Source organism: Manduca sexta, unplaced genomic scaffold, assembly GCF_014839805.1.
Source record: "Manduca sexta isolate Smith_Timp_Sample1 unplaced genomic scaffold, JHU_Msex_v1.0 HiC_scaffold_2345, whole genome shotgun sequence".
In the NCBI taxonomy this organism is placed as follows: domain Eukaryota; kingdom Metazoa; phylum Arthropoda; class Insecta; order Lepidoptera; family Sphingidae; genus Manduca; species Manduca sexta.
In genome coordinates this window covers 2,778-24,640 of record NW_023593300.1, presented here as the reverse complement: position 1 = coordinate 24,640, position 21,863 = coordinate 2,778, and the positions used below count along the sequence as shown (strand labels likewise).

Genomic DNA, 21,863 nt, shown 5'->3' with positions numbered 1-21,863 from the left:
CGACGGCTAACGCTACGTATGTAAAAATGAGCGCTACTGCTCTACCAGATTCATATCAGCAGCGCATATGTTTTATTTATGCTCATTTTATGACGCTCAACATATGCTCCTGCATCATTACAGATTTTTTATAACAAACCTGGCATCTAGTGTTTAGATGGCCATTTTATGTCGGAAAAGAAACTTGCTCGCACCAGAGCCCTAAGTAGGAACCACTTTTAATATTTATATGTAAGTATTGTATGGCAACTCACTTAGTATTGTCATAAGGAGTACGGCAAATGCAAAGAAGTTTCTCTTTTTTGCCTGTTCTTTTGTTAGGTTTGGGAGTAGACGCCACGTTCCCACCACTACGCCGTTTTCCACATCGAACCTCTTCTTGTTTGCTGCGCTCGGCGCGAGTTCGTAAAGCTATTTCTGACGAAAGTTCTTTCTGTAATATTGTTTTTATTTTAGTTATCAGGATAACATGTTTGACTAAATTTGTATAACAACAATAGTGTAACATCACCTGTATATCGACACCAAGTTCTTTTTCGAGGAGTCCCCTTTTCTTAATGATGTCTTTTTTAAGCATTTCCTTGTGCTTGAAGAGTAGCATTTGCAAACGTGAATGATTAGAGGCGGCACGACGACGCTCCTCCAGTAGTGTGGAGGGCGTCGCGGGCGGCGGGTGCGGTGCCGGCGCAGGCGCGAGGGCGTGCGGCGCGGGCGGCGCGTGCGGCGCGGCGGGGGCGCGGGGCGGCGCGCGTGGCGGCGGCGCCGGCGGCGGGGACGGCGGCCGAGCAGCGCGAGCGAGGCTTGCGCGGGCTGCTGTCGATCCACTCGTCGTCGTCGTCATGGCGGGAAGATACGGCCCGGCGACGCAACGGGGGCGATGGAGACATCGTACTTGCGGGACGAACCCTCTTTCTACTTGTACCTCAGGCTTCATTCGTTTTCTTGATATCGCTGCAGTTGAAGAAGCTTTTCTTCTATTTCTGGGTTTAGGTTTTCCTGTTTCAGTGCGCTTTTGATAGCTGGAATTTGAAAATTGACACCTTGGCCTATATTTTTAATGGTACATTGATGATTATATTATTCATGATTATACTGCACAGTTTTTGACTAGCACTTAAAATTTCATCTTTCACATTATAAAAAATAAATAGTGATTATGTGATTGTAATCCAAAGGTTGGGCTCATTATAACCTGTTTTTTATTATATTTAAAGGTAAAAAAAAAATTATACTCCTGAAACAATACAATATTTATTCTGTGGAAGAAGACCAATAGCAACTTGTAGATAGGTTGTAATACTTACTTTGTTGTATATAGTCGGGGTTAATACAAATTTATTACTCTGAAGGGCATCCTGGGCAGAGTTGATTATATCTGTCTTTGTGTTGTTTCCCTTTATTTCTTCTTGCTTAGAAGGCGTTGCTTCCTTTTGACTCCCTGCCTCGGCAACTTTATCTTCGCCGTTAAGCAGGGTTGACGCTTAATTTCGTCTTCATCTTTAGCATCCTATAAGTAGAAGTTTGAAACTTGGATAAAATAGAGCTGTAACCAGCTGAGCTGTATTAGAAATAAATCATTCTCTTTCGATTCATATTTCAGTGTTATTTTTAATATTATAACTGAAACGGTGAAGGTATGTCATAAAAAAATAAAAAAGGGTGTGTAACATAAACAATTAAGTATCAACATAACATACGTTTGTGGGAATATATATAAAATTTTAGCAAAATTAGCGCATTTTTAAATATTAAGAACTTTACATCGTTGTTTATATAATATCTAATACTTCATACAAGGTTTGAAATAGTGACTGAAGATTTAAGTAAATTGCCCATACACCCCCACAAAACGTTTGCAAGTAAATTATAACATAAAAGTATACAACCAAATGGGACTGAAATAAAAGTCGATCTTTTATTAATATTTTATTTAAATCATTCCTATAGTTATATCATTATAATTAATTTTACCTTAGAAGTATACATAATAACAGGTGGTGTATGAGCAATTCTCGATGTGAATGTATTTGTTAACCAATTTCTAAAAAATAATATTATTATAAGTTACCGTATATTTTTTGAGTGATTAATTTCGGAAAATCTGAAAAACATAGCATTACAAACACAGTACTAATAATACTACACCTAATATTTACGAACAGTTGGAAATCAAAAAATGGATGTCAATGTTTGGTACTGTACTGTACACCAATTACTCTATTGATTATATTATGCTACAAAGTTTTAAGCTAATATTTTATCAGTGGATGATATATGTCATTAAAATGTTAAAAGATTAAGTAATTAGCAATATGAGATATTACGTCTCGATTTGCGCGTATCACGTTTAACTTCAGAAAGTATGGTTTCATTTAAAAGATTGACATGTAATTCGTCTACTATCATGTTAAAATAAATCAGTAACAAATCATACAAACAACGATATATCACAATTTACCTAAATAAAATGTTGATACTATATTGTATTACAGAACTACTGTTACATAATAAGTATATAAATCCAAAACTTCCAAAGGGTTTATACAGTACAGAAGATCTAGAGATTTCTCTGACAGGCATAGAATAATTTCATTGTGATTTTATATATGTATTACGTAGAAATTAATTCTGTATTAATATTATATTGCCAGCTAAAAAACTTAATTTTCAGGCAACTTAGCTAATGATCTCATCATCTGAGTCTCTTTTAAAGTTTAACATAATGCAATAAATAAGTATGCTTCTCTCAGGAAACGTAGCAATCGTAAAATTACAGTGGATCTTATAAAGTCACCAATATTATTATCCCATATATTAAATTATACATTTCACCTAGACGCATATTTTATTAATGTACTAAAACCAATTTAAAAGATTACATTGAGGAGTGTTTTAAATATTATTTTTAATCTATTTGGAACATAAAATATTAATCAATATTCATACTGAATTAATGAAGATATTTTTTGTAATAACATAATTATAGTGTTGTTAATTTTGTAAATAAAATTAAAATTGGCGCACATTTAATAATACAGTTGAAAAGAAATTAGATACATTGTGGATTAATTTCAGACGGGAAGCGGGTGTGGATGTTGATATAGAATTTTCACTATTTGTAATGGTAAGCATTGAGTGGAATCTCGTAGTTGTAAATGTACTCTAAAATTTTATTTTATATATTGATCTAATTAGTCATGATTACAATATATATAAAGGCTGCGTCAGCAAAACAATAATAGAACCTCCAGACGTGTGGTTCACCACACGTCTGGGGTTTATTCCCCTTTATCACACACTTTTTACTTTACATCTATGCTTAGAGTAACTAATTGTAATGCTATTTCCAAGAAGACAAGTATGTGATTTCAATAAGTAACGCAATGTAAAATTGACCCTGTATATTATGTTTCAAAAGATTCGCTACCTAACGAAAGATCAGCTACACATACGGCATACCATTTTTACATATCTAGCATGCGCTTTTAGATCTTTGTAGTTTTGCTTTATAACACGTTCGACGAACTGTCATACTGGCGTTGCGCGCTTAAAAACATAATAAGTACACGGACTACAGGCAATGTAAAACTAGTAATCGTTTTGCTGTTCCAAAATATTTTTGTTCACTTGTCAATGTTCCATTCCATTGGCTACACGAGACAAAACAAGACAGATTGCACACAGATAAGAATAAGGTGTAAAAATTATTATATTTAACAAATTTATTTATTTTAAGATCAATTACTTTTATAATGGGATCTTATGTATGATTACGGAAATAAATCTTTTGTTAGATTTAAAAGAGAAAGTCGTTTGGGATTATGAACTTTTTAAGATCAATTTACTGCAAAATATATGTTCTTCCTTAAAATCAGTAAATTTTGTCAATCATATTTTATGCCGCCTATGATCTTACCAACTAAAGCGACCTGTTAATTCGAAATTATATTTTGTATTTGTTTTTAACCATATTGAAAATAATATAAACTCTACGAATTATGAATAGTCCTACTTTTTCCTATCGCATCAGTCTTTGTATATTTTTATCAAATTTATGTTGAGTGACTACAGTAGGTTAAGAATTCTTCAACAAGTCGTCAAATTAAAAAAAAAATAAACAGATTTTTTAACTTGAGCAACGCCAAAATACACACTTTGTGTGTATGTGTGTGTGTGCGTGTGTGTGTGATTTTATTCTTCGTTCATCGACCGGCATTGTACTTAGAATTACCATGACATTGAGTTGCATATAGATGACGGTAATCACTTATTTTTTCATAATCTACTTGTATTTTAGCAGTATTAAACAATTTTCGAAATTCACCTACGATTACAAAATTCCCACCAAAGACATTTTATAGATAAAATTAATGACATCACTGTTGCTTATGATCTCGCCACACGCCGAAATGTACCCTCAGCTGTATTATTATAGGCAACGCCAAAATCACCACAAATAAATATGCATATGCGTGTGAAATATTTTTAATTTAATAAAGGTATAAGTTTGTCAGCTGGGAATATTAATGACAAACAGATGGGATGATGAAGTAAATATAATTTCTAAATTCAAAATCAATGTAATATTAAAATTATATTAACAAATAGTCCACACACATTCCCGAATGTGAGTATAAAACAGTTACACAAAACTAATAATGTAATATCATATTTTACTATGGATAAGCTTTTGTAAATACTATGAACGGTGACTTAAAGATCTGCTCTATTTATATAAATAAATTATATACAATTACACAGTACATTTATTTACAATTTCATCTTTGGTATATGTGACCAATGTAAAAAATTAATTTATCGGTGTATGTCTGACATTACTAAATGTCACTAATATATTCAAGTATATATATGTAGTCGCTAATCAATATTTGTAATGAAAATATAAAACTCGACACTATGTTGTAACTTTTTTATAAGGTCACTCTCATTAGTATAGCCAGGGCGCTGAGTTATTTGTAAGGGAACACCATATGAAGCTGCATGATATAACATTATCACTCATCCAGTCTTACAAACATATTCGTGTGATATAACATTACAGGAGAGCAACATACAGCATCACCTCTATATGTGAACATATGCACAAAAATAAAACAAATTTAACATTATGACAAATTGGGTATGTGACTATGTTTGATTTTGAGATTCAAAACTGAAATAATGCTATGTGCAAGATTGGACGTGGAGTGGAGATATCGCTCCATCTCTTTCTTTCGCACGCATCGTAATCCCCGCTGACCTCACATGCAAGTATTTGGTCATCGTTATTTACTTACATTTGCAGAATAAATATATCTTTATCTAAGTATTCCGTCCCTTTTCTGTTTTCTGACACTGACCACTACTTCCTAATTTCAATGGCTATATATAACTTTTTCACCAGATTTCAATGCATTCTACTGTTTTAGAATTTATAGGACGTGCATATTTTATAAAAGTTATAAATATAAATAAGTCAAATACCCCATTTGTTTAATTTTTAGTCTCGACGTTTCCAAGACTTTCCAGCCTTCATGGGCAACGCGGAGTGGCTGAGGTTGTCGGTCATCCGAAAAAGTTTACAATACCTACTTAAATGTTTTAATTATGCAATATTTTAAATAATTTGTTTTCATTTACGGTCCGATCTACACAGAACTCATATGCGATTAATGAAGGCAATCACGATTCTCCGTGCAGACAAAGAGATTGTGTCAGTTAGGGATACGTCAGAATATAACAACAAAATCAAACAACGTTTTCGGATCGAAGTACGTATAAAATAATCAAAGAGACTCGGCTAACAAAATTTTAAAGACTATAGGCTATTTAATAAAGAATTACTTCGATGAGTTCAATCTACACATAGACTTATTCAATCCATCGCCTGCAACTTATATAGATATTATAATACAACTTTTTGGACAACCGACGCATTGGTCCCCCCGCGTCCCCCCGTGACCATGAAGGCTGCAAAAGTTCAAAACGTCTGGAGGCAAAAAAAAAATTATCGCGACAAAATCCGTCAAATAGTTTTATTTCAATGTCAAACATTCGCGTAAACATAAGAAATCAATACGCACACTGAGTTGTATATAATAGTAGTATCTATCCAGATTAAGGACTTTTGTTCACATGTTATATATAATACAAAGTTGCATGCTATGTATATTAACTCGAAATACTTTTCAGATAACATGAATAAAAGTCTGTATTTCATGTTTCATGTCATCTAATAATAGTAAATTACCTGATGCGTGGGCACGGCTAAAGGCTGCAACGTATGAATGGCCGGAGTAGCGACGGGTGTTAGAGGCGGCGGCGCGGTCGGCGCCGGCTGCACAGCCAAATACATCTTCCGGGGGCCCAACATGCCTTGTTTGCCTGTTGATTCTTGTGCTACAATATAATAAAACGGTTGAAAATAATCATTTTTTCACTTTTTAATGTCTATAAGTAGGTATTTAAAGTTAAAAAAAAATATATATGAAAAAGTTACCTTTCAATAGTTGCTGTTTCACCTGATGCTGCACTAGTGCCAGTTGTTGTGGAGTCAAATTGTATCCATGAAGACCTTGAAGGACTATGCTGGGACCACTGCTCGTCTGCATTACCTGTAAACAATTAATACCACCTTTAGACATCCTTATAGAAACATTAATATATTTTTTTAACATACATGACCTGAACTTGCTTTAAAACTTAATATTTCAAATTTTAAATATAAAAAAATTACTGTACTGTACCTGTGCCGTAACAGTCTTTATGACGGTGCCCGGTGGTTGGCCAACTAGTAGTCTCTTCTCGACAAGTTCATCTTCAGTGAGTTGGTGAGGCGTGGCAACAGGTGTGACTGGCGCGGCAGGCGCGACAGCGGGAACGGGCAGGGTGGTCGTCGCCGGCGCAGGTGCGGGCGCAGGAGCGGGCGTCACCGGCGCCGATGGCCTCGCCGCCGGGCTCTGACCTATGTGCGCCACTATTTGGGCCTGGTTATTACCAGTCGGCCGGATAAGAACTTGTTGACCATTGACAGTCGCGAGTTGTATCTTGCCCGCTGCTATTTGCTGCACGAGCGCTGGATTATTAACGACAATCTGCTGAGTAGAAACGGGGCGAGCGCGCGGCGGTTGCAAGGCGGGCGCGGGTCTCGGCGCGGGCGTGCGCTGCACGAGCTGTCCCTGCACCAGCACGGTCTGCACGGGCTGCACGCGCGGCGTGGCGGCGGCGCGCACGCCCGCCTGCACCACCATCTGCTGTGGCGGCTGCACAACCATTTGCTGCGGAGACTGGACCACTACTTGCTGACCAGGCTGTACTACAAGCTGACGGCTGCCCTGAACCACTATTTGCTGGGCAGGTTGAGGAGCTACGCGTGGATTCGTCACAGATTTTGGTTCATCAGAGTTGGCTTTAGTCGCGGGTATTCTCTCTGTTGGGGTAGTTCCCACTTCTGCATGTTTCGGTGCAGGGGATGCTGCAACCAATTGACCCGAAATACCCTGCTGTCCAGCCATAACCACATGGAGTTTGCCATCTGCCATCTGTATCAGTTGCTGGCCTGCGAGTAATCCTCGTACAGTTATCTTTCCATCAGGAGCACGTATTATTTGAACTTTTGTGGACCTTCTTTTGCTGGAGTTCCGATGGGTTTTGTTGGAGTTCCATCATTGTGTCCAGATTTTGAAGAACTACTTAAGGGTTGACTGATAACTCGCGTAGAACCATCGGCGCCTTTTGTCATTATAATTCTTCTTGTACCAATAACGGTCTTCTGACTAGTAGGAGTTGATGTATTTGTGGTCAATAAAGATGTCAGTGTACTTTTGCCAGAACTTGGATTGCTAGTAGATTTAGCTTTTTCTGTAAAAAAAGGGACAGTTAACTTTTACACAAGCTTATAAATACATATTATATATAAAGGTTCATATGTATTTGTTTTTGTATTTATTATTCAACTAGGTCTTACTCGCGTCTTCGCCAGCGTAAAAAGGCTTGCTTGGTACAAAAGTCTTGGGACTTTTGGACTGTTAGCAGCATAAGCGATTCATAGCATCACTTGTAGGAATAAGTCATCATCTTTGACAGCTATTTTAAAAATTACACTATCTTCCCATGGAACCAAATGACTGGGGTAAAAAGTGTCAATATGTTAATCCATAAAATGGTATACCCAAGTGCCAATTACATCCAAATCCGTTCAACTGTTTCAGCATTTACTTCTAAAAAATATCCTAACATTTTTACAAACATAAGCATGTATAATATTAAGATAGTCTTCTGACTAAGTAAGATAAGATTAAAAAAGAAAAACGACGGTGCTGTAAAAACTGGTATAAAAGGTAGTAAGTGGGTACTCGAAGTTCTACATTCTTAATGTAAGGATGCTCTATAATCAAGACACAATAACATTCTTACCTTGTGACATTTCTAGAGCTCTTTTTTGTTGATGAGCTGCTCGTTGCTCACGCAGTTGTTGTTCCATTTTATCTTTCAGGTCCGAGGCGTTCACTGGTGGCGGCGCCCCGGTTCGCTGCGGTAATTTTCCGGTAGAAGTACGTGTCACAGGGGTTGCACGTTCTGTACGCTCTCCGTATTGTCTTACTTCCCATAGTTCTAATTTATCCTCGTCAACCCATTCTTCGGAAACCTATAAAAACACAGATATTAATATGTTATATCGTTTTATTTGCTTGATTGAAACCTACATTGAAAAACATGAAAATTATATAATTATAGTCTTAATGCATTTAACGTAACAATGTACTTATTTTTTACAAATGAATCTATAATGAAATAAATGAAGTAATAAAATACACATAATTTTACCTGCGGTTCTGTATTCTGTGGAGATTCTGCCCGCTTTCGTTTCCTGAGTCCACTGCGTATAGAAGTAACTTCTCGTACGGTTTTTGGTAGTTCAAGTGGTATAACTACACGACGACGTAGATATTGCGTCCTTTCCGAAAATTGTCCCACATGCCTATGCTTCAGCAGTTCTAAGGACACTATTTCCGTATCCGTAGTTAACTGATGTTTTCCGTCAGCAGTAGCTGCCTTAGCAGCCATATCGTCCCATCTCAAACAGGCCCACATTATTCGCAACTGCAGAGCTGCACTAGCTAACCATTGAAGATTAACCGTACGGTACAACCAACATGTTTTAAACAATGGCCTAGGGCATGGGTATGGCCAGACAGCCTGATTAGGTTTTGCATTGTGACTGAAGCCAGTAACAGCACTGTGGCCAGACTGTCTGCATAGCTTCTTCAGCTCATGATGGGGCAAAACCATTATCGTTTTAGCTTTGCTTCTGGTATGGAATGTTGAGCATAGAGGATACTTTACTGGTGTCCTCTTCTTTTTCTTTTCGACAGCCGATGTTTGTACTCTCTTTAGATAAACTTTGGCTGATGGGTTTTCAGTAGAGTAAACTCGTACAATGTTTCCTTCAATTTTTTCAACTTTAACAATTCTATCTTCTCTTTTAACTTGTCTTGTAAGTCCAAATCTCCGGTTTATTTTGGCTCGATATTTTGCTGCCTCTTCAGACTTTCCGGGTGTTACTGAACATTTATATGATGAATCTTTGTTATCATTAGCAATACCAATATTTACTGTATTTGAGGTTTTCGATGATCTGCCCCCTTGAAATTTTTAATTTTTGGTATTGGGAGACGTGTTTTTGATGAATCACCTTGCAAATCTTCAGTGTGCTCGCCATCTGTCAATTCCTTCAGCGGTCCTATTTCTACTTCACTATCGTTGTTCTCACAAGTTATGTCAATGTCCATTTCAGTTCCTACTGCTGGCACAGCTGATTCTTCTAATGTACTCTCATTCTTCAATAAGCCATCTTCAGTATCATTCTTTTCAACCTTCAAATCTGCAGTATTGTCATAACCGAATTTCCTTTTTACAAAACAATCTGTGCTTTTATTATCGCATTCTTGAGCACATGCCACAGCTGATAATAGATCTGATAATATGTTCTCATTAGCACTGGAATTCATTGAACATTTACCCAATAAATATTGTTCAAGTATGGACATTTTGGAATTATCTTTAGATGTTTCAAAAAGAGCATTTGAATTAAACATATCACCCTTGAGTAACAAAACAAGCTCATTAAAAAGTTTTCCTTTTGTAACGCACAAAGGCGAGTAACAATTAATTTTCACTTTTCCTTGTAATGCATTTGTAGTATCAAAATTGTTGCAACCAGGGGAATAGCATTTGTAATGTTTTGTCAGTTGAGATATCTTCTTATATTTATCTCTTAAATCCTCTATGTTTTTTGATACAGTGGCGTTAGATTTTACTTCAGTAGTAGCTGCGTCACATATGGATGACAAATCAGTATCTGGTTCATCATTTTCAACGTCAATATTCCTTTCATCCTCACTTTTGATGTCAATGTCTTCTTTTTTTACACTGGCTAATAAATTTGATAATTTCTTTTCTTCCATAAACTTTAAATAAATTCGCCTGGCAAGAAATTCATCTAATTTAGATTTTCTTGCGATCCTTGGATAATACCTACGAGTTGAAGAGCTTAATGCTTTTTCAACATCAATTTCTTCAAAATTATCTTCATCTTTCTCAATTTTTAAGTTACGCATTGATGGTGGTACTGCAAAATAAATCCAAAGTAATATAAATGCAAAGATACGCTTGTGACGTACATACATGCCATTATTGTTTTTTCCCTATTTAGGTATAGGTCGAGTTGTAATAAACCCACATTTCACCAGCTATTTAAATCCCATGTCATAGGGTTGAGCCTTTTGTAACATACCTGCACAATTTCAGACCTTGGGCTGATACTGAGCAAATAAAAAACGCCAATGCCACTTTGACCGATTAGGGATTTGAACCCAAGACCTCAGCACGATAATGGTATCACGTGTACAACTACACAACTACCACAATAAATAATGTTAAAATAATTTTATGAAAATTATTATGCATATGGCTAGCACTTCGACGGTAATTTTTTTAATCACCTCCTCACAGCAATTTTCAGCCATTGTAACTTTGGATAGATTTTTTTTTGTAAATATAACACGAAGATTTTAAAGGTTAGTCATTTCACACTTATATAATGTAAGATTATAGTTTATTTAGTGGATAATAATAACGAATCAACAAACCAATAATAATGTATATAATATAATTATTTTTTAGATAATTCGCTACAGTAATGTAATTACGCTTTTGTACTAATACTTGCAGTGTACAAGAATAATATAAATATTTTGTTGAAATTATGATAGAAATTAACGCTAATAATCGCCTTTGTACCTGTCTTGATGCTGTATGAAAAAATAATCACATATATTTTTGCTCCTCAGAGGTGGAAAAAATGTATCAGTCTTTTACTGCACATTGCATAAAAATCTTCCTTGTTTATAGAGATTTCAACAATTATTATAAAAAAAAAAGTAACGTAAATGTGCCAGTTGGGCTCACGCATTGAGGGTTCCACATAAACTTGTAGGTAAAGTATTGAAGTACATGAGTACATATTTATGGTTATTAGATTTTTTCTTTACATATGCTTTAAAATATTGCTTCTTGCCAAAATTTATGATTGTAGTTAACAGGAAATATCTTTTTAGTTATTGAGTCTATTGTGAAATCGTAAAATATGCAAATATATTATGCGGCATAAACAGTCATATCATGTGTCGCGGTGACTATAGTATGATTTTTTATAACTGAAAGAGCCTGTAAATGCCAGTCTTTGATATATATTTTAACTTGATACCTCTATGCGTTCCTGAGATTTACAATGGAAAAACCGATGTTTAAAACCCTTACAATCCAAAAATTAAAACTTTACAGACACAAGCAAACTATCTTTGTTCCAAATACTCTTTAACCGACTTCAAAAAAAAGGAGGAGGTTATCAATTCGACGTGAATTTTTTTTTTGTATGTTTGTTACCGCAGAACTCGCTCATTTATGAACCGATTTGGTAAATTCTTTTTTTATTTGAAAGAATTTCTCTCCAGATTGGTCCCATAAAATTTTTTCAAGATCGCTTCGGTAGTTTGGTTTTAAAATTAAAAAAACTAGAATAATTATGTCGTCCAAGAAAACGAAATCGCGAATTTAGCTTTCCTGTGACGTATTTAGTTATGTTTTTGCATTGAGTTTGGTTGACTGTACTTCTCATATACTTATACATATAGCACAACACCTTTTCCCCGTGTCAGGGGTAGGCAGAGGCGTATAATTTCATCGCGATAGTCGTACTGCGAGCGAAATACATTAGTTGTGTTTTTGCGTTGGGTTTAGTTGACTCTACTTCTTACATACATACATATATATGGCATCACACCTTTCCCCTTTTTAGGGGTAGGCAGAGGTGTGACCGCACAGCGCGATAGTTGTACTGTGAGACAAATAATATCAGTTGTGTTTTTGCGTTAGGTTTGCTTGAATCTACTTCTTACATACATATATATAGCATTACACCTTTTCCCCTTTTCAGTGGTACTCAGAGGTGTAACTCCTCAGCGCGATAGTCATATCGTGAGCGAAACACAACTATGCCATTGAGACGGTCTATGTTTTACTAACACAAAAAAGCAAATATAAGCTAGATAAATACATTAACGAATAAATATATATTTATTCGTTAATGTATTTATCTAGCTTAACGAGCAATTTTAATTAGGCACCGACTCCAAAATTGGTATCCAATATATACTTGTTATGTGAAATTATTTTTTGGTTTTGAGTGGTTTTTGAAGGTGGTTTAATTTTTTGTTAAAATTATTTTTATTTATCTTTATATGCACATTGAATTTTCATCTATAGTCAATGATTAATTTAAATTAAATAAAGATATTATACGTTTTTGTATATTTGTTTGTTACTTAACTTCACTTACTTCGGCTTTTTAGGTTGCGTTACCCTTTATATTATATTATACATATTTCCGAGTCGGTTATAGAAAAAAAAAATCATAATATCTGATTTATGTAAATTCAGCATAAAACACAAGTTAAGAGACGATTTTTCGAAACAAATAGAAATCCTGAATATTTCAAAAATGGTGACACTTTTATAGAGGCCATATTGTATGTCTAATAGAGCACCCTTCAAGGCATCTGCTTCTTAAGTTCGTCATATCATTTACAGGATAGCTGTACAACTTAAATAATGTATCTTGTTAAGTTATATACTTACGTTTCTCAGTTACATCTTTGTCTGAATCATTTGATTTCAAATATTCATAAGTTTTTGGTTCAACTGCTAGCACTTTCATGACATTGCCTTCTTTCACTCGGACAGCAATTTTTGCAGGGCCATTTCCTAGGTGAGGTTTATTAATGGCATTATGTTTTTTATACTTTCTTGTTGTTGAATTCCATAACCAGCCCCACTGACCATGAATTCGGTATTCTTCGCCTTTTTGCTTCCATACCTTAAATTATAGTAGAATTAGTAAGAATATTATCATGCAACTAAGAATACATTTTATTTTAATAACAACTATTAGATTTACACAATAATAAGCAGGATACTTGATCCACACTGAATAACCAAGGTATGTTTGTTACCTGGTGTCTAAGTCCCAGTGAATATTTCACAAAATTATAGGCTGTACGATATCTTTCTTCTTCCTCCTCTCTTTCTTTTTTTTCTCTTTTATCAAGTTTCTTACGTTCCTCACGGTCTGCAGCTGTTGTACGCTGAAGTCTGACATGACCTAATTGTTCATGCCATGCTGGCACCCAAACGACGCTTTTTATGCATGCCTATAATAATGACACATATACATTTATAATTATTATGGTCATTATACCTATGATATAAGTCCACAATCTACTTTTAAGTATTGTGTTGATTCTATTAAATTCATCATAAGCAATATTGGTAAAACGTAATAACATCATTTATATTCTCTAATGGCCGATTCCAATAAATATCCTAACAGCTAACAACGGTTCAATAGTGAGAATAAACCAATCAAAGTAGCTCATCCCTAAACATCTTAAACAAACTTTATTCTGAAAGCTATATTTTCGCTATAAAGTAGCGGGTAAGATCGTTTATAGATATTAGCTCAAATATGTCAAAATATTTGTATATCTATACTATTATATAAAGCTGAAGAGTTTGTTTGTTTGTTTGTTTGTTTGTTTGAACGCGCTAATCTCAGGAACTACCGGTCCAAACCGAAAAATTCTTTTTACGTTGGATAGCCCTTTGTTCGTGGAGTGCTATAGGCTATATATCATCACGCTATACCCAATAGGAGGCCGGGCAGTAATAGCTAATCTCAGGAACTACCGGTCCAAACTGAAAAATTCTTTTGCGTTGGATAGCCCTTTGTTCGTGGAGTGCTATAGGCTATATATCATCACGCTATACCCAATAGGAGCGGGGCAGTAATGGCTAATCTCAGGAACTACCAGTCCAAACTGAAAAATTCTTTTTGCGTTGGATAGCCCTTTGTTCGTGGAGTGCTATAGGCTATATATCATCACGCTATACCCAATAGGAGCGGGGCAGTAATGGCTAATCTCAGGAACTACCGGTCCAAACTGAAAAATTATTTTTGCGTTGGATAGCCCTTTGTTCGTGGAGTGCTATAGGCTATATATCATCACGCTATACCAATAGGAGCGGAGCAGTAATGGCTAATCTCAGGAACTACCGGTCCAAACTGAAAAATTGTTTTTGCGTTAGATAGCCTTTTGTTCGCGGAGTGCTATAGGCTATATATCATCACGCTATACCCAATAGGAGCGGGGGCAGTAATGGCTAATCTCAGGAACTACCGGTCCAAACTGAAAAAATCTTTTTGTGTTGGATAGCCATTTGTTCCTGGATTGCTATAGACTATATATCATGACGCTATGACCAATAGGAGCGGAACAGTAATGAAACATGTTGCAAAAACGGGGAAAATTAATTAGTTTTGAGAGCTTCCGTTGCGTGCGCTGCGTAAACGGTTAAAGTTATGCAACAATGATATATGACAGGATCGTTCCTCTTAAAAAGTTCTACAAAAATATATTATAAAACAAAGTCCCCCGCTGCATCTGTCTGCCTGAACGTGTTAAACTCAAAAACTACCCAACGTATTAAGATGAAATTTGGTATGGAGCCAGTTTGAGAGCCTGGGAAGGACATAGGCTCCCGGAAAAATATATAGCGTGACTTTTATAACAGGAAACTTTAGCCCGAAAAACTTTATAATGCGAGCGGAGCCGCGGGCAAAAGCTAGTATATATATATATATACATATCAGTTTTCCATAGAGATCAGTTTTAAGTCAATATGATTTAGCTGATGTTACATTGTAGTTAATAAAATTAAATTTAGAAAGGATTTATTACCTGAAGTACACATAAAGCCCTTGCGAAATCACGTGGAGCTTGACACAACTGGACTGCCTGAACCCATGGTTTCCTTAGCAGTGTCCAGTTAGGGTGCATGAATTGCAACACAATATTAGACTCTAATTGTAATAAAGTTTGTCTTAATGTCGCAACAAATAATGGTTTTGTGGCTAAAACAACGAAACACATTAGAAAAGTTTAACTTACATCTTTTTAGAACCATATCAAAAAGTATATTAATACATACCGTTCAAAGGTCCAACCCATTTGAATTCTTGACTTGATGATAAAGAAAACTTATGTGACATGTATCGTTTCTTATCCCTCTCTTCATTCCTTTGAGGTTTATTCAGTGCTAAAGGGTTAGCCGTGTACTGATTAATATAATTTTTGAAATTGCTCTCATTTCCTAATTTGAACAGGTAGGTTCCATTTGATATTTGATTAGATTTCAGCCTTGTCAATCTTTCTGTAACTAATAAAAAATAAATATTAAATAAATTATAATACCAATAGTATTTCAAGAAGTAAGTTTGAAATTTAAACACATGCACTTTAGTACGGTCGAATCATAATTAAAATTTGTTTTCCATGCATAAAGGGTGCTCTCATCTTGCAAGAGGTGATACAACTGACTATCAAAGACCCAACAACCAAATTCATATAAAATTAAGGTAGTTTACATGTATGCAATGTATCTTGGCAATTGTGTTTCCTCTGGATTGACATATTACTAACAATATTGTTACAGAGCGTGCCCATATATTTTATTATTAATATATTAATATTGCTCTAGAGTTATAGTTACCTTCTTCTTGTTTTTCTGCAATGGTTGTTTTGATTTATTGTTTACATTGTTTTTTATCTTTTTATTATTTTCATCATCATCAGGATCTTGTTGACTATCAAAATTTTCCTCTCGAGTTGCTTCTTCACTTTCTACAGTTACTTCATTTACAACATCTGCATCACCATCAACTGGTGAAGGGAGACTTTCAATTTTATCTTCCTCTATATTTAAATCAGGATTATTATCTATTTGTTTTTGGTCCTGTTTTAGCTTTCTTTGTTTAATAATATTATTATTTTCGACTTCTAAATATGATTTGCGATTACCCTTCATTTGATTTGTTAGACTTTGTGTAATTTCCATTTGTCGTAGTATTTCCTGTTTCAGTTCTAAGAGCTCACGAACCAAAGGGGCTTCCATATCAGCTGAATCAAGTACATACAACAGTTCTTCTAATTGTTGTGGAGATGAATAATACCAAACAGCAGCACTTTCCGACTCACTAGAAATAAAAAAAAATTACTCCTACATTTTTTTCTTATAAGTTTTTTAAATTTACGACAATAACTCTTAAAATCATGATAATATTTAATAAAGTATTCTTTAAAAGCAAAAAATAGGACATTAACAAACCATGTTAAAAGGTTTAACATATTTTTGTACAAAAAATAGGACGGACTTGACAAAGAGTCAATCCACTGATGTTAAGTCACATTAGGAAATCTTTGCATTTTCAAGCTTTCACTGCCACTACCTAATGTTTTGATTAGTTTCAAAAGTTTTATTCTTTTTCTTACTCAGCTTTTAAAACAGAAAAGTACATACATAAGACATATGATGACCTGATGAAATAAGTAAGTAATGATAACATGGTATTAGCAACAAAATATCATTTTATACAATATTTCACTATATTGAATATCATAAATTAAATGTTGAAGGAAAGTAGACAGGAAGTACAAGCTAGTAATATTTTAAATATTAACTTACACAAATATCCGTCTAGCAATAAACCAGTACTTTCTACCATGTCTATCAAAACCCAAATGTTCATGTCTACACAACAAGCCTTGTTTCTCTGCATCTGGTAGACAATCAGTAACACCGACAAGTTTATGCAATTTGCACAATGCACATTGCCAGTCTTCAGAAGGTACATCAACCAATGGAGGATCCACACATTCCAAATGGTATACAGCTGGACATGTTTCACAGCATAATAAATCACCCAGCCGGTGACAAACACCGACAGTGATCATCATAATGTATAGGAACTGGAATCAAATGAACATACATATTGTATATAGCACTCTTAATAAAATAATATCCCATTCCAAAATTGCCAAGTTGTGGGAATTGACAAACAACCAATTTCTGTTTGTGACCTTTTAGTTTTTTCCCTTTTTTTTCATGCTATAGGTTTAATTTTTTTACCTATTTTTAATAAGCTCAATTTGATAGCAACTTAAAAAAAAAAGGTAGCAAACAAAAATTTATTTTCCGGCGACTGGCACAAATTATTAATTTTGAAATAGGTCATTATTTTATTAAGAGTGCAAATTATATTATATATTTCTACACACTCTTATCTCTGCATTATTTATCAATCAAATTTATATTAAGTTATATAGAAATAAATAATAGATGCTTAAAAAATAAACAAAAAAAAATGCACATCACACTTTTTCTCTAAGGGGTAGGCAAAGGGTAGGCATAGGTGCAACCAGGACACCAAGATTCGCCAAGTATGTTTTTTTGCATGTCGTGATGCTGTGTGTGATAGTGGGAGAGAGTATTGCCATATTGAGCATATATTTCAGAGTCCGTCCTGGTACTGAGAAGAAACACCCAATATTACTGCCCAACCCAGGATTCGAACCAGAGATCTCAGAACCGTGTCGTACCGCGTATGTAAAATAAATACGTATCCGAGTTGTCTAATATTACTATAACATTTTCTCTTTTAACATGTTTATTTTTATTAAATTTATAATTTATTATTATTATTATTTTTATCACATCTTGATGAAAATAAATTGTAATCTATACTAACATTAAAATTGTTATCTTAGGAAACATTTATCCCGTTGTCACATAGGCCAGACGCCAAGCAAAAGCTAATTATCTATAAACAGAATGTCTTCCAATAATTGGCCACACAACAATTTTCCAAAGAGTGCCTATTTAATACAATAAACATGTTTATTGTAAACCCCTTAATTAACTCTTGGTCTCTCGTGGCTCGCCGGCGAGCCAAGACAGCTACATGACATTTGCGTGTGTCACGGGATTATAACCTTATATACTACATAATAAGGTTATTTTTCCGTCACACGCGTAGCTGTTAATGTTGCCGGCAAACATTCAGCTACCTGTACATATTTGAAAATAAAATTTTGACAAGTCATGACGGGTTAATAAACAAAACAAAAGCTACATTGAATATCAAACGCAAATTTGACAAAATGTAAAATTTGGCATGAAATTTCATGACCATTGCATGTCCATTCTTGTAATAAACAAATAAAATATCACAATTTTATTTTAATAAATACAATATTTTTCCCCAGAACCCCTCCACTAACACTTTTATGTTATAATTAATACCATTTATTCATCAATTTGAATTTATTAAAATTCAAATTGACTTTTAAGTATTATTATGAATCTTTTGTATGACAATATAGAAAAGTGTTGTTTTAAGACTTTGTCAGACAACTTTTAAATTTTTTCACACTGTAAGAACCATCCTCATACTTCAAAGAATATTATAAAAAAAAGATTATCAAAATCGGTTCAGCTGATTTTGAGTATTGCGCTTAGCAAGATATTCTGCGATTCATTTTTTATATTATAGGTATGGCTCCTATATTACTTAAATTATTAATTAAAAACAAATCTGGATAAATAAAAAAAAAATGATTTAACTTCTATAACAGATTCTCAAACCTTTTTTGTTATTGACCACTTTCAAAATTTTGCTGGTTTCGGTGGATGTCCTGCAGCCTAATTACTACGATATTTCCAAAAACTAAAAGTTTTACATGCAACAGTCACTGACCTTCTGAAGATATTATCTGCCTACATTGATAGGTGAAGTCCAGCCAATATTTTACTTCTTTTCTATTAATACCAGTAAAATGTTTGTGGACTCACACTTATGAACTGTTAACCCCATTTTGTTGCCAAATAGAGCCCTATTGGGTCTCCGTTGGACCTTTTGGGCTCACCTGAACCACTTTAGGAATCAATTTTCTATACTAACAAATGCTACTATAGCGTGTTAGATTTTGAATATGACATTTACAATCAAAATTATTCTGACATAACTTTTGCATTAATATAATTTCTTTGATTGTATTTTAAAATAAATTAATTTATGAATGAATACCATGAAGAACAACATAGTTGCTGAGTTGAATTATGTAGGTACAATAATCTGATATTTAAGCAATCTAATATGGGTCAATGGTTAACAGTATTGGTAAAATATTTCAAGCCACACATGTATTACTCACTCACTTAGCATAACTATTATTATTTTTACAATGTTACCATCTATAGCACAAGTGACTAAATGTTGATTGATTGACACATTTAGCAACTTACCTTCACTAAGCAGATCATCACGGACAGGATTTGTAATCAAAAATTGATTGCACAGAAACTGAAGAACCAAAAGGCGGTTTTCTATTGAAGTAAATGGATATTCACAAGAGTTTAATATTTTAATCACGTTCTGGTCAAATGATTTGTCACTCTCTACGTAAACTCTAAGAACTTCAGGCCAAGTCATAACATCTAACAAAAATAAAGTTATATTAACACTGTCTTTATGGTCCAAAGGACCAAAATGAGTCTGTTGAGCATCTTCTTCTCTTAATAAGGCCTTTAGTAGCATTATATGCACTTCTATTAGCAGATTGCTTTGTTCATCACAGCTTATAGCTGCACACAAGTCCTCTATACGAAATGGAGATAATCTCACCAAATGTCTGAAGTGCCTCAGAACTTCATAAACACCAACTACTTGTAAAACTAAACTTTGTGGGATGATTAAATCATCTGATGATGGTGGAAGTATCAAAGGAGGGATATTGCGCCCTTGCTGCAGCCACAGTGGGTCTGGGCTGGGGGCGCGATTGAGCGCGTTGTTGACCTTGCGAGGAGTACCGCTCGTGGTACTGTAGCTGCTGACGGAGAAATCGCTATCGCTGGCAGCAGCATCCCCTGTTTGCTACCGTCAGAGCTTTCACTGCCGCGGTCTTCTTCTGGCTCGGATCTGTCGCTGTATTCATCTCCAAAATCCGAACCGTAATGATATTCCGATTCATGATAATCAGCTGCTTGTGGATTGTACCCTCTCCTGGAATACGAGCCCGATATACCACCTCTTTTATTTTTATGAACTTTTCTACCTTTTTGTTTTCTGGTGCTTCTTCTGCTAATATCACTACCCTGAGGTGATGACGCTCTGGACGCTGATGGGGTGCTAACCAGAGACGCGTTCCCGGTATTTTGTTGATTTTGTAAATATTTCGGTTTTTTCAATAAATGGTATTGAAATTTTCTATTTTTCTCAAAACTGCCAGATTTCGGGGGCCTCCCGCGCTTCTTAGCCCCCCTACCTGACATAATTGATCTGTCAATTGTATACTTTTCCGCACGTGTATCGTGAAAACATAGTCTTGTTTACAAAAACAATATGATGGTAATATTGCATTTCAGTTCATCCTAAATCCATCGCAGTCATGATAACAGCCGTTTGGTAGGTTTCTCACAAATTAATCGTCACACAAGGTTTTATAATAAAAACCACATAAACTGATTTTCACAACCTACTGTAAAGTTAATCCATTCACTGATAAAAGTCACATACAAATTTTCTAAAGAGAAAGAAGGCACCGAAAACGTAATGACGCGAAATGCAAGTACATGCAATTCTGAAACGCTTGATGCGGCCTTCCTATTGGTTGATAATCAGACCGCCATGTCGTTTTCGTAAATTGTGGTTATTGAATTTTTAAAACAATCGGTGTTCTGTTTCCGTAAAAAATAATACTCAGAGGTTATATTTTGATGAAATATTAACATCAACTTAGGACTTCAATTTCGTCATACTGATAAAACTGTTGTTAGTTATTACTGGAGGGAGCAGTAATCGCACAGAGCACTCGGTTGTCGGCCATTTTCTATTTTGAAAAGTTTATCAATAGAATTACTTTTTTTCAGTAGTCTTAATGATTTGTCATTTAAATAGGGTCAAAATCCTTTCTTTAAATTTAAGTATCACACGGCCACTACATAACTTTCTTATAATACGTAGTAATATTTCCGAAATATTAAGTTGTAGATGCCGGAAGTTAAAAAGAGCTTTGTCTATGGCGACACATTGATTTTCCCTGTTACCAACATTAGGTAAAGTTATACCTAAGGGCTCAGAGGACCTCAGACAGAGAGCAGAGAAAACTTTGACTGCTGCTCTGAGGACTGCTGTATAGTTCTTATTCAGTCTTACGATGCTGGATTTTTCAAGCCCAGCCGCAAAGCGCAACACACGATTTTGTTAACAATGTTTGACATGAATCTCATTCATAAAGTGCTTATGACTTATTATTGGTGCCTTGATTGGTGCCCTTTATATATTTCGATAGAACAAACGTAGTGATTATATTCTCTTTGGATAGAACTCGCAAAACGAGCTTATTGTGATT

At 34.9% G+C, this 21,863-nt stretch overlaps 1 pseudogene; it reads right to left on the bottom strand.

Moving 5' to 3' along the window:
• Nucleotides 1-127: 127 nt before the first annotated feature.
• LOC119192094 lies at nucleotides 128-20,784 on the bottom strand (annotated as a pseudogene).
• Between the last annotated feature and the right edge of the window lie 1,079 nt (nucleotides 20,785-21,863).